This window comes from Aegilops tauschii, chromosome 4 (genome assembly GCF_002575655.3).
Source record: "Aegilops tauschii subsp. strangulata cultivar AL8/78 chromosome 4, Aet v6.0, whole genome shotgun sequence".
Lineage (NCBI taxonomy): Eukaryota > Viridiplantae > Streptophyta > Magnoliopsida > Poales > Poaceae > Aegilops > Aegilops tauschii.
In genome coordinates, this window is record NC_053038.3 from 417,710,203 (window position 1) to 417,724,610 (window position 14,408).

The window sequence follows — 14,408 nt, forward strand, 5'->3', positions numbered from 1 at the left end:
TTATGCGTAGTTACTCTTCTTATTCTTGTACCCGTAAGTTAGCCACCATATAATGCTTAGTGATGCTGCAACCTCACCACTTATCCATTCCATACCCATTAAGCTTTGCTAGTCTTGATACCCATGGAAATGGGATTGCTGAGTCCTCGTGGCTCACAGATTACTACAACAACAGTTGCAGGTACAGGTAATGTGATGATATGACGTGAGAGCGATGCTTGCTTGTTTTGGAGTTCTTCTTCTTCTTATTCTTCGATCAGGGATAGGTTCTTGGTCGGCAGCCTGGGCTAGCAGGGTGGATGTCGTTCGTGTTTTTCGTTTGTTTTCATCTGTAGTCGGATGCTGCTCTTCTGTATGATGTTTGATGTATTCACGAGAAGATGGGCCTCGAGGTGAGCACAACCCACCATGCCTCGGGTTGGGCTCCAGGCGCGCCCTGGTTGGTTGTGCCCTCCTCGTGGCTCTTCTGGCCCCCACGAAGCTTCGGGGGTCTCTTTTGTTCCAAAAAAAATCATCAAAAAGTTTGCGCTCATTTGGAGAACTTTCATTTCCGCACAAAAAACAACACCACGGTAGTTCTGCTGAAAACAGCGCCAGTCCGGGTTAGTTCCATGCAAATCATACCAAAACCATATAAAATTGTTGTAAACATGGCATGCATACTTCATAAATTATAGATACGTTGGAGACGTATCTGCATCCCCAAGAATAATTCATACTCATCCTCGAGTAGGTAAGTGATAAAATAAATAATTTATGAAGTGTGAATGCTAGCAAAGTGCATAAGTTTGGTCAATGATAATTTCAATCACTTTTCCTAGCATCATAACAACAAATCTTTCTTATAAAACTTATCATGATAAAGTAGCAATTGAAAACGGATTTTTTGTTGTGGAAAGCTACCTATCATATTCATCATATAATCTTTCTTTTGTAGCATGGACATTTGGACTTGAATGATTCAAAGCAATAGTCTATAATTTGACATGAGGACATCAATACTCAAGCATATCAATAAGCAACCATTTCTTTCAAAATATCAACACTAAAGAAAGTTATCCCTATAGCCCATCATGCTCAATCATTGATCCATTCATGAAACACACTCGCATATTAGCTACACCCAATGCACAAGTATGATCATAGTGCTCCCTAGTTGGTGCTTTATAAGAGAAGATGGAGACTCAAATAAAAATTGCATAAAGTAAATGGATAGGCCCTTCGCAGAGGGAAGCAGAGATTTGTAGAGGTGTCAGAGGTCAAAGCTTAAATTGAGAGATAAAAATATTTTGGGAGGCATACTTTTCTCGTCAATGAAAACGACTGAGTAATTCCTAACACTTTCCATTCTGGATATATCATAGGCGGTTCCCAAACATAAAATAATCTTTATTCCTTTTTCCACCATATTTTCACACTCCACGACTAGCAGTATCCACGGGTGCCGTCCATACCAACACTTTCCAGGGAATTTATTATTTGACAGCATGAAGTAAATTTCTTTTTCATTTCGGGACTGGGCATCCCTATTACCGTCGTACTCTCGTGCAATGACAAGTGAATAAACACTCATCTTGAGAATAACACATCTAGCATGGAAAATATCGGCCACCCCATGCCGCTTCATGAGCGGTACGGGCACACAAAAAGGAAATTCGGTTTGAAAATTAGAGTTGGCACATACAAATTTACTTGGAACGGCACGGAAATACAACATATAGGTAGGTATGGTGGACTCACATGGCACAACTTGGTTTAAGGAGTTTGGATGCACAAGTAGTATTCCCACTTAGTACAAATGGAGGCTAGCAAATAGATTGAGAAGCAACCAACCAAGAAACGAAAATTCACATAAACGAGCATTGAGCATAACTAACACCGAATAATGCACCACAAGTAGGATATAATTTCATTGCATGACTATTGACTTTCGTGCTTGCACAGGGAATCACAAACCTTAACACCAATATTCTTACTAAAGCACAATTACTCACCAACATGAGTCACATATTATTATCTCCATATCGCAAAACTATTGCAAGGAATCAAACTTATCATATCCAATGATCTACATGAAAGTTTTTATTATATCCTTCTTCAATATTCACCATATTAGGACCAAATTCATAGCTTGTGTAAATTTTCATCACTATTATCAACTCTCAAAATATTATAAGTAAAGCATGAGAGTGTTCGACAAACTACTCCAAAAAGATATAAGTGAAGATCAAATGAGTAGTTAAGTAAATAGGTAGCTATGTGAGAACTCTCTCCTATTTAACAGTTTCAGATCTAAGAATTTTGTTAAAACAACAAGCAAAACAAAATAAAATGAAATTCTAAGAATAGCACACATCTTGTGAAGAAGCAAAAACTTAGGCTCAACCAAGGCTAACCGATAATTATTGATGAAGAAAGGTGGGATGCTGATGTGTACTACGCAACTTTATTCTTGTAGACTCGTGTTGGGCCTCCAAGCGCGGAGTTTTGTAGGATAGTAGCAATTTTCCCTCAAGTGGATGACCTAAGGTTTATCAATCTGTGGGAGGTGTAGGATGAAGATGGTCTCTCTCAAACAACCCTGCAACCAAATACAAGAAATCCCTTGTGTCCCCAACACACCCAATACAGTGGCAAATTGTATAGGTGCACTAGTTCCGCGAAGAGATGGTGATAAAAGTGTAATATTGATGGTAGAAATATATTCTTATAATCTGACTAAATAAAAACAGCAAGGTAGCAAATAGTAAACGGGCTCAAAACGGTATTGCAATGCTTGAAAATGAGGCCTAGAGTTCGTACTTTCACTAGTGCAATATCTCAACAATGCTAATATAATTGGATCATATAACCATCCCTCAACATGCAACGAAGAATCACTCCAAATTTCCTATCTAGCGGAGAAAATAAGACGGAATTGTTTGTAGGGTACAAAACCACCTCAAAGCTATTCTTTCCGATCAATCTATCCTAGAGTTCGTACTAAAATAACACCGCTTTCCGATCGATCTAACCAAGAGTTTGTACTAAAATAACACCAAAGCAAATTCAGATTCGTAATATTCAATCCAACACAAAGAACTTCAAAGAGTTCCCCAAGGTTTCTACCGGAGAAACAAAGACAAGAACGTGCATCAACCCCTATGCATAGATTACCCCAATGCCACCTCGGGAATCTGCGAGTTGAATGCCAAAACATATATCAAGTGAATCAATATGATACCCCATTGTCACCACGAGTATTCATATGCAAGACATATATCAAGTGCTCTCAAATCCATAAAAGTATTCAATCTGATAAAACAAAATCTTAAAGGGAAAACTCAATTCATCACAACAAGATAGAGAGGGGAAAACACCATATGATCCAACTATATTAACAAAGCCCGCGATACATCAAGATCGTGTCATCTCAAGAACACGAGAGAGAGAGAGAGAGATTAAACACACAGCTACTGGTACAAACCCTCATCCCCGAGGGTGGACTACTCCCTCCTCATCATGGTGGACGCCGGGATGATGAAGATGGCCACCAGTGATGATCTCCCCCTCCGGCAGGGTGCCGGAATGGGGTCTAGATTGGTTTCTCGGTGCTACAAAGCCTTGCGGTGACGGAACTTCTGATCTAGGGTTACCCCGAGGGTTTTTGGAATATTTGGGATTTTATAGGGAAAAGAGGGGGTGCGGGAGGCCACCGAGGTGGGCACAACCCACCTGGGCGTGTCCTGGTGAGTTGTGCCCCCCTCTAGGCACCCCTAGGTGCTGCTCTGGCCCATCGGGAGTCTTCTGGTCTATAAAAAATCGACAAGAAGTTTCGCGGTGTTTGGACTTTGTTTGATATTGATTTCCTGCGATGTAATAAACAAGCAAAAAACAACAACTGGCACTGGGCACCGGGTCAATAGGTTAGTCCCAAAAAATGATATAAAGTTGCTCTAAAATGATTGTAAAACATCCAAGAATGACAGTATAACAGCATCAATACTTCATAAATTATAGATACGTTGGAGACGTATCAGATGCCTACCAGGCCATCCCCAAGCTTAGATGCTTGAGACTTCTTGGAATATTAACTTGGGATGCCTTGGGCATCCCCAAGCTTGAGCTCTTGTGTCTTCTTCATTCTTCTCATAACACAGTTTGCTTAATTCTTAAAAACTTCATCCGCATAAAACTCAACAAGAATTCGTAAGATACGTTAATATAAATCAATGCAACACCTTATAATTATCTACTGTAGCAAATCACTAAATTTATAATTTAACATTGCATACTAAATGCCTCTGCATATTCAATACTCCTATCCTCAAATAGAATCATTAAACAAGCAAACATACGCAAACATAATAGCAATCTACCAAAACTGGACAGTCTATAAAGGATGAAGAAGGATCCATACTTTTGTAACTCAAAAAATTATAAAAATTTACCACATTGTAGAAAATTTACCATAGCTTATTATGCAAAATATTTAAACATTTTATCACATTTTGAGTTTTCCAAAGAATTCACGCACTAGCATCCAACTTTTTTTTCAAACAGCCACATATAGACTTGCAAAATAAGCATGAAGGTTATACTTGACATTTTTATTGCAATGAAATATGAAAAACATTATTCTAAATAATAGCAAGAAAATACCGACAAAATAAAATGATACTCCAAGCAAAACTCATATCATGTGACGAATGAAAATATAGCTCCAAGTGAGGTTACCGATAATGTTGGGGACAAAAGAGGGGATGCCTTCCGGGGCACCCCAAGCTTAGTTGCTTGGGTCTTCCTGGAATATTACCTTGGGGTGCCTTGGGCATCCCTAAGCTTAGGGTATTGTCACTCCTTATTCTCCTCATATCGATATCTCACCCAAAACTTGAAAACTTCAATCACACAAAACTTAAGGGAACGTTGTGAGATGCGTTAGTATAATAAAACAAATCATTCACTTGGGTACTGTCAAGAGAAGATTCATAATTGTTTCGACATAATTCCTACTGTACCCTATCATTTCTACAATTTATATTGAGCAATATAAGCCATGGAAACTAGAAAACAAGTAAACTATGCATTGAAAACATAACATGTCAAAAATAGAACAGTCTGTAATGATCTGAAGAATGACCATACTTCTGTAAGTTCAAAAATTCTGAAAAATTGGGACAACATCGAAAATTTGTATATCAATCATCTGCAAAAAATTCAGAATTTTATCACGTTCCACTGAATTTAAACAATTCTGTTACTAGAAGCAAAAGTTTCTGTTTTTGCACAGAATCAAGTCAACTATCATCCACACTATCCCAAAGGCTTTACTTGGCACTTTATTGAAACAAAAGATATAAAACATGATTACTATAGTAGCTTAATCATGTGAACACACAAAAACAGTAGGTAAAAGTGTTGGGTTGTCTCCCAACAAGTGCTTTTCTTTAATGCCTTTTTAGCTAGGCATGATGATCTCAATGATGCTCAAATAAAAGATAAGGATTGAAACATAACGGGAGCATCATGAATCACATGACAAGAACATTTAAGCCTAACCCACTTCCTATGCATAGGAATTTTGTGAGCAAATAATTTATGGGAGCAAGAATGAACTAGCATAGGAAGGCAAAACAAGCACAACTTCAAAACTTTCAACATAAAGAGAGGAAACTTGAAATTATTGCAATTCCTACAAGCATATGTTCCTCCCTCATAATAATTTTCAGAGGCATCATGAATGAATTCAACAATATTACTTTCACATAAAGCATTCTTTTCATGATCCACAAGCATAGAATTTTTGTTACTATCCACATAAGAAAATTTCTTCTCATCAATAGTGGTGGGAGCAAACTCAACAAAATAACTATCATGTGATTGAAAAATAAAATCATGATGACAAGTTTCATAGTTACCATAATTCTTTATAGCATACATGTCATCACCATAATCATCATAGATAGGAACTTTGTTGTCATAATCAATTGAGACAATCTTCCGAAATAGTGGATTCATCATTAAATAAAGTGATGACCTCTCCAAATCCACTTTCATCAATATTGTGAAAAGATTCAACACCCTCCAAATTAGTGGGATCATTGTTACCTAAAGTTGACACTCTTCCAAACCCACTTTCATCATTGTAATCATCATAAATAGGAGGCGTGATATCATCATAATAAATATTCTCATCAAAACTTGGGGGACTAAAAATATCATCTTCATCAAACATAGCATCCCCAAGCTTATGGCTTTGCATATCATTAGCATCATGGATATTCAAAGAATTCATACCAACAATATTGCAACCATGCTCATCATTTATGCCAAACATTTTATTGAATTCTTCTTCTATCAATTGAGAAAAATTTTCTGATCCATCATTTTCAAGAAAGACATTATAAAGATGAAAAATATGAGACCACCTCAATAACATTTTTTTAGTTTTCTTTTATAAACCAAACTAGTGATAAAACAAGAAACTAAAAGATTCGATTGCAAGATCTAAAGATATACACTACAAAAAAATACACTTCCATGATGATACGTGTTTGTCACAGTAGGTCGCGTTTTCTGTCATGCATGTACATCCATGACAAATTTATGACAGAATCAATATAGTCATACCTGTGCTGTCGTAGAAGTGTTCCATGACATTGCCAAAATTATCATCACGGAAGTGTCCACTTCCATGACGATAAATCGCGCGTCACAGAAGTGCTTTCCTCAAGGGTGACCGACACGTGGCATCCACCGTAACGGAACGTCGTTAAGCTATCGGGTCGGGTTTTGGATCCGATAACCCGTTAACAGCCCCGACCAATGGGGATTTTCCACGTGTAAAATCATCATTGGCTGGAGGAAACACGTGTGGGCTCATCGTTGGGACAGATGTCATCCACTCATTGGACGGAAGGCGCCTATGATACGTCGACACATGGCACGGCCCAACAGAGGCCCATTCCTGTGAAAAGGCCGGCCCGTTTGACTTGGTCAAAAGGTGGCGGGCCGGCCCATGGAAAGCCTGTTAACGGCTTGTTCGCATATAGCCCATTTACAGCCCGCTAACCCAAGGCCCGTTACGCCCTATCCAAATTAGGCCCAGTAGCGTCATCTGGTCCATCCAATATCATTCCAGCCCGTTTTCACTCCTGGCCCATGTATGGCCCATGACGTCTTTCGGCCCATATGAGGCCCTATGTAACTCTTGGCCTATTAACGGCCCGTGGTGAAACTGGCATGTAATGAACAGTGTATCACTTTACACCCATTAACGGCCCATGGTGAAACTGGCCCGTAATGAACAGTGTATCACTTTATACCCATTAACGGCCCGTGGTGAAACTGGCCCGTAATGAACAGTGTATCACTTTATACCCATTAACGGCCCGTTATTCCGTTGGGCCGTTTCCAGCCCATGTTATCTTTCGACCTTCTCAGAGCCCATTTATTCTTGGGATCATTTCCAGCATTCGTTTACTTAAGGCCCGTTAGTGTCATTTTCTGCTTGTGGGCCAAATTCAGCCCGTGGTTACAGTCGGCCCGTTTGTGGTCCGTTAATACGTTGGGCCGTTTTCATAGCGTCATCAAATACGGCCTATTAACGATGGCCCGTTATGGTCGGCCCATGAACGGACAATTCCAACTCTAGCCCGTTTACGGCCATAATGCGGCCTGTTATTGGCCCATGTTTGGCCAATCGATCATACGGCCCGTATAAGGCCCATTGATGATACGACCCGTAGAAGGCCCATTGTTTCTACGGCCCGTAGAAGGCCCATTGTTTCTACGGCCCGTAGAAGGCCTACTATTTCTATGGCCCGTAGAAGGCCCACTGTTTCTACGGCCCGTAGGAGGCCCAGTGTCACTACAGTAAATATTAGCCCATGGTTATTGTGGCCTAGTTTTAAAAAATAGGTTATTGCAGCCACTAGCAAACCGCGGAAAACGAACTGCACTGACTACAAGCAAACAAATAAACAAGACAACAAGGAAATAAATAAGCAAGCAACTTATCCTAGGCTATCACGGCTATTACACATATTACATCCACTGGGCATCAAAGTTCGCCACCAGTGCAAATATAGGGAACAAAGCAGCATATAAACGCCGCAGCAAAACAAGTCCAGAACTGAAACCACTTCAGAAGAGTTCAAGAAACAATATCCTGGGTACCCATAATGCTGGCAAGATGCTTACCAAGCTTATTAACTTTCTCTTGTTTGGCGCTTAAATCCTCCAGTGCTTGCTGTTGCACAAGAAAGTACGCATCTGAATTCTGCAGGGACTTCCTTAGTCCTTCGGCTTCTTGCCGCAGCACAGCTGACTGATGCCTTTCAGCTTGTAGCTGAGACTGAAGAAGCCGAAGTGATTCAGGCAGCGAGTTCGAAGAGCTTGTGCCAGCGGTACTGGCCAGTAACTCGAACACTACATCAACGCAGGACTGTGGTGTTTTCTCACTGTCTACAAGATCGTTTTTATCACCTTTCTTGGAGACCAACAGGGTTGTCTCACTATCTTGAACCTTATCTACATTACTTTCTCTACCATTGCATAGTGGGGTGCTCTTCTCCAATATTCTGTTTGCATACTACAAGAGAAACAAGCAGACACATCACAGGTTTAGCTTGTAGTATATGAAACTCATTTTGGTAAACCGGTTCAGTAGTAAGGTGGATAGGATAACAGCATGAAACAAACATATATCTATGTACTATGGTCACTGTATTGTCCATATCATTCTAGTTTATGTTCCCTAATCAAGATAGAGACACAGTTCAACTCATATATTTTTAAGACACAGCAGCATAGACAGAATATAAGTGTGAGAAACTACACAACATTGGCAGCACTTGTAATGTGCATCACATGAGAACATAACTGTTTATACAACTTAAACTGAAATCAACATAGAGCAAGAAGTTAGAACAGCAATCCAGTTAAAGAAATAGGCTTAAAACATACCTGTTGCGCCATTGGAGTTTCAATTGGATCCTTCAAATTCGAAAGTAGTTGGTATGAGTAAATACAGTGATGCAACAGCAAAGGAGTATGGACCATAGCTACGGAATCTGACCTGAGAACAGTTGCTCTTCTGCTTTAAACGTGGAGTTTGGGTTAGCTGTGGTGGTCTTCGTGCTTTGGGCACTGCAGTAGCTTTACAAACTGCTCGTGTGGGGGTACTCTGTGGTGGACATGGTGCTTTGTCAACTATAAGTGGGTTACTATCCGCTGGGGTTGCGGTTAGATGGGTTGTAGCTGGTTCTCTGCCCAACGGTGTAAGTGTGCAATATGGAAGAGTCTCAATTATGTGTGGTGGGGCTAGTTTGTGGGCCAGTACAACCATGGTTCTATCTGCATCGACGGGTAGCACTTTCTTTTGTGAAGAACGGGTTTTGCTCCCTTAGATACTGCCATCACCCCCTCCAATTCAAATGGCTGATAAACAAGAAAAGAAATTGAACGTACAGACATTGTATGATAGACAGATGTGGTAATTCACATATATGTTGTCTAACCAAACAGGACAGCATGACACAATTTCACATATATGATGCCTAACTAAACAGGATAGCATGACACAGTTTCAGATATATGATGGATAACTTCACAAGATATAATGGCATAATTCAACATATGATGAGTACCTAAACAGGATGACATGACAAAACTATATGATGTCTTTCTAAAATAGGTTGGGATGAAATAATTCACATACATGTTGTCTAAGTATACAGGATGGCATGATATAATTGACATAATTGATTCATATACTAAGCAGCTGGCACTCGCATGTATGATCTCTAAGCTAAGCAGATAGAATTCAATATTGTGCATATGATGTCTAAACTAAGCAATGCAAGACACCATATGCATCATATGAGAAATATAAACATTGCAACTTAGAGCATACACCTCAGGTGGGATATAGGACTGGTCATCTGTCTCTGAATCCTCCTCTGAGGAGCTCCCTGTAACCATCGAGATATATGCTTCAACAGGTACCATTGCCTGCTCTGAAGACCTTGTTTTCACTCCAGATTTTTCCATAACCGGCTCAAATGGCTGATACACATGAAGAGTAGTTCAATATACACAGATTGTCGACAAATGGAATACGTAATGAAAAAAAGATGGCATGAGATAATTCACATATATGATGCCTGGCTCCATGGCGGTGCATAATTCACATATATGATAACTGGCTGAAAAACATGGCATTGCATAATTCACATATCTGATATAGAAAGCAAACATGAGGCATTCACACAAAGCATGTCTAATCTAAGCAGATGGCATGGCAATGCAAGACACCATATGCATGATATGAGCAATATAACCCAGCCAAGTTAGAGCATGCACCTTGGGGGGGGATACGACTGGTCATCTCTCTCTGAATCCTCCTCTGAGGAGCTATCTGTAACCAGCAAGAAATCTGCATCGACAGGTAGCACTGACTGCTCAGAAGACCTTGTTTTCACTCCAGATTTTCCCATGACCGACTCAAATGGCTGATGCACAGGAAGAGTAGATGAATGTATAAACATTGTTGACAAATGGAATACATTATGGAAAAAATATGGCACAATACAATTCACATATACGATGACTGGCTAAACAGGATGGCATTGCATGATTCACGTATATGATGCCTGGCTAAAGAAGATGGCATTGCATAATTCCCATATACTCCCTCCGTTCCTAAATATTTGTCTTTTTAGAGATTTCAAATGGACTACCACATACGGATGTATATAGACATATTTTAGAGTGTAGATTCACTCATTTTATTCCGTATGTAGTCACTTGTTGAAATCTCTAAAAAGACAAATATTTAGGAATGGTGGGAGTATGATATAGAAACCAAACAGGTGGCATTCACACAAAGCAAATCTAAACTAAGCTGATGACATATAAGATGTATAATGTAAGCAATGCAAGGTGCCATATGCATGATATGACCAACATTAGCATGCCAGGTTAGAGCAAACACCTCATGTGGTAAACAGGCATGGTCGGCTCCTTCTGAATCTCCATCTGAACAGTTATCTTCCTCTGGAATACAATCTGGAAATGCAGGAGGGGGGCCACTTCGCCCACCATGGAGCGGCGTCTGCATGACATTATATTCGCACGCAACGGTCTTCTCTTTTTCTCTACATGTTCAGTACGATTGTGTACAATATCTGACATGCATAGTAAGAAAATAGTTAGATTTTGTAAGGCCTAAGGGGTGCATGCAAAAATCAAGACTGATGGTAGCGAACGAGTGGATGGATCCAAAACTAATGATAGCAGGTAGATTATAGCTTCAGTTTAGAAGATAGACAATGGATCATCTATTGTTTGTTGCCCACACCAACATGAACCACATAGAAGACCCCAGATGAACCAGATAGTAGACAGATACTATTCATTGCTGGCTTGATATGAGACCCATGGGCAATTCAAAACTCAAGATTGAACGATAAAGTAGCAGGAAATAATAACCTATGTATAACATAAGCAAACACGAAAGACTGCGACCTCTCTTCCGGAACTGTGTAGTCCTCAGGTTCATCTGCTCAGTCGATGATGGTAATGCAGTTGGCGTGGCTGCCGGCAACCGAGAAGATGATCTGAGGCGGCGAAAGGAAGTCTGCAGGGGGATCTCTGCTGTAGTGAATGCTTCTGTCGATGGTGCACCTCAGGTGGGGTGGATGACGGCATGGCAGGAGCAGGATATAACACACAGAGTTTTCTTTGACGCCTATCTGAAAATGAAGTAAATCTGTAAGGGCTCCTTAGAATTGGAGGATTCTATAAACGCAGGGACAGGAAAAACACAGGAATAGGATAGGAATGCACGTGCAAAATAGAGCATTTGGAAACATAGGATTTCAGTCAACCTAGGTGCTTGGCTCACATGAATTGGAAGAACAGAGGAATGGAGAAACAAAGTGATGCGACGAGTGTACAACCTCTTTGGCATAGCCTTGTGGACCACAGCATCATTGGGTTGGACGTGGAGGATGGTGATGATGCTGGTGTGACTGTCGGAGGCGGGGAAGAAGATCTAAGGCCTCTGGAAACGGCGCCGAGGGTACTGCTCTGCTGTGATGGACGGTTCCGTCATTGGAGCAGCTCCGCTAAGGTGTACGGCGACGAGGCTGAAGCATGACAAGACAGACAATGTTAATCTGAAGTGGGACCCTAATATCATCTGCAATAGATGATGTAAAATACATCACCAAACAGTGCTAGATGTAAAACGCATCAGCCGCGCCACGGCCGCTCTGACAGATGTTGTAAGTACTGTTCACTCTGAACTTAACTGAAGAATATGAACTTCACAGTCGAAACTGAATTTTACCATCGAAACTGATTGAACTAGTAACAGAGCTTTGCAATAGATGTTTAGGGCGTTCGAGCACTAGTAGCAGAGAAGCAGTGATCTAAATCAGCAGATGCTCGAGCAGGGAACGCACTAGCAGAGAGCAAGTCGTGCAGTAGCACCGCGAGCGAGTGCTAAAGCAGCAACTCCTGTAGCTGTCGGAGGTCGTGCAGCAGCAGCAGCGCAAGCGAGAGCAAGAGCAGAGCAGCAGCACGAACGAAAGAAGGAGCAGTGCAGCAGCGCGACCGACAGCAAGAACTGAGCCGCAGCGCGAGCGAGAGCTGGAGCAGCTGCAGCTAATGCCGTTGTGGAAGTCACCGACGAGGAAGCAACGACATGGGGGAGAGACACCGTGGATGATGTGGCCGACGACGGGCCATTGATGGAGACATGCCAGGTCTGCTCGGTATCGAGCACCGGCAACCCCGTGAGATCGAATAAAAGATAAAATGCAGCGGTGAGTGCAGAACCTCCTTGGTGGCGCCGAGTTGGCCTCGGCTTCATTGGAGGAATTGGTGAGGGTGCTGCGGTTCCGGTGGGGCAGGTCAAGACGGCGCTGTGGGGATTGAGGTGGCGCGATAGATGAGGCGAACGTCGGGGCAGCTCCTTGGAGGTGGAGGATGGGGCGGCTGATCCGGCGGGACGACGAGATCGACAACGGATCCTCATCCGGTGCGGTGGATGAGGGACGGCGAGCTATTGCGGTGGACGACGTAGTCGGGGAAGAGTCTCCGGCTGGGCGGCGGTCGGGAGGCCGACGGAGGAGTGTGGGGTTTCGCGGGTTTTGGCGGCCTCGGTGTACGAATGTGGGGGCGAAGGGGGAGGGGGCGCCAAGCTTAGGGACGCGCTTGTCCGAAATGTAGGGTAAGTTACCAGCGTACCCCCACCGGTTTTGACACCGCGACGTGGAGCTTCATTTCCGGCTGAGGGGTAGAAGGGGGATTTCGCGTGTCTGGGCTGCGGGAGCGATTTCAGATGAGGAGGGAGTTCTCGCGCGCGTCCAAATTTCGGGATAACAAGGCGCGGCGTGGGTTGAAGAAGCGGGAGTTTCAAAGCAGGTGAGACAAAAGATACTCGAGCTTGAAAATTTCGGGATAACAAGGTGCGGATTCCTTGTTCGGCAGAACAAACTTAACATGTAAAAAAACAATTCATACAAGACACAAGAGAGTCATGTCCCCTTTTACTATATTGCTATAGATGCCATTGAAAAAACTACAAGAAAAATGTAAAAAAAATCGGGAGACAGTACCAAATCGATTCGCACTTCCCTCAACAACAACAAAAAACAAATCAATTCCCACCAAAGAAAGAGTAATGTCCCTTTTTATATGATTACAGATGCCATGATCTCGAATTTCAATTTTTGAATCCACGTTATGTTGAATTCGAATATATCGTTAGGTGACCTTGCGGTTTATAATTGATGTAGTCGTACATTTTGATCTTCCATCATATATGAACATTTTACTCCACCATGTGAACATATATATTGTCGTCTACCATATGGACTAAATTTGAATCAATTTCTTATTTGAATACGATTGTTGTCAAGTTATACAATAATTTAAATATTATCTTGATAACAAAAAACATACATATAGCAGTAATCATATTTCACTATGAACTACATGTACCATACGCTCTCCAATTCACATATTTGTATCCATTTTATGTTGAATTAAAATCATAGTACATTATTGGTCTAGGTAGCGAGATGTTTGGGATAATCAAAACCCTGTTTTCATACGTATAATTTTCGGCTAAATTGGGACAAGTTTTGGTATAAGCCTCTTGCAAAACCGGAGATTCTCTCAACAAGCCTCGTGGTTCCGAGAGGGAACGTGTCACCTTTGTGTGCGAAACGATATACGCTGCCTCCCCCCTGATTTTATTTACAGAGGCAACATAGAACTATATGAGTGCCCTGTTAAATTTTGGAATTATTTCGGGTTCATTTGGCCTTTTTATACATTAATTGAGTTTCTGGACTTTTAATGTGCATAATCTAAATATGAATTGCATGCACATGCTCCGGTGCACCAAAGTG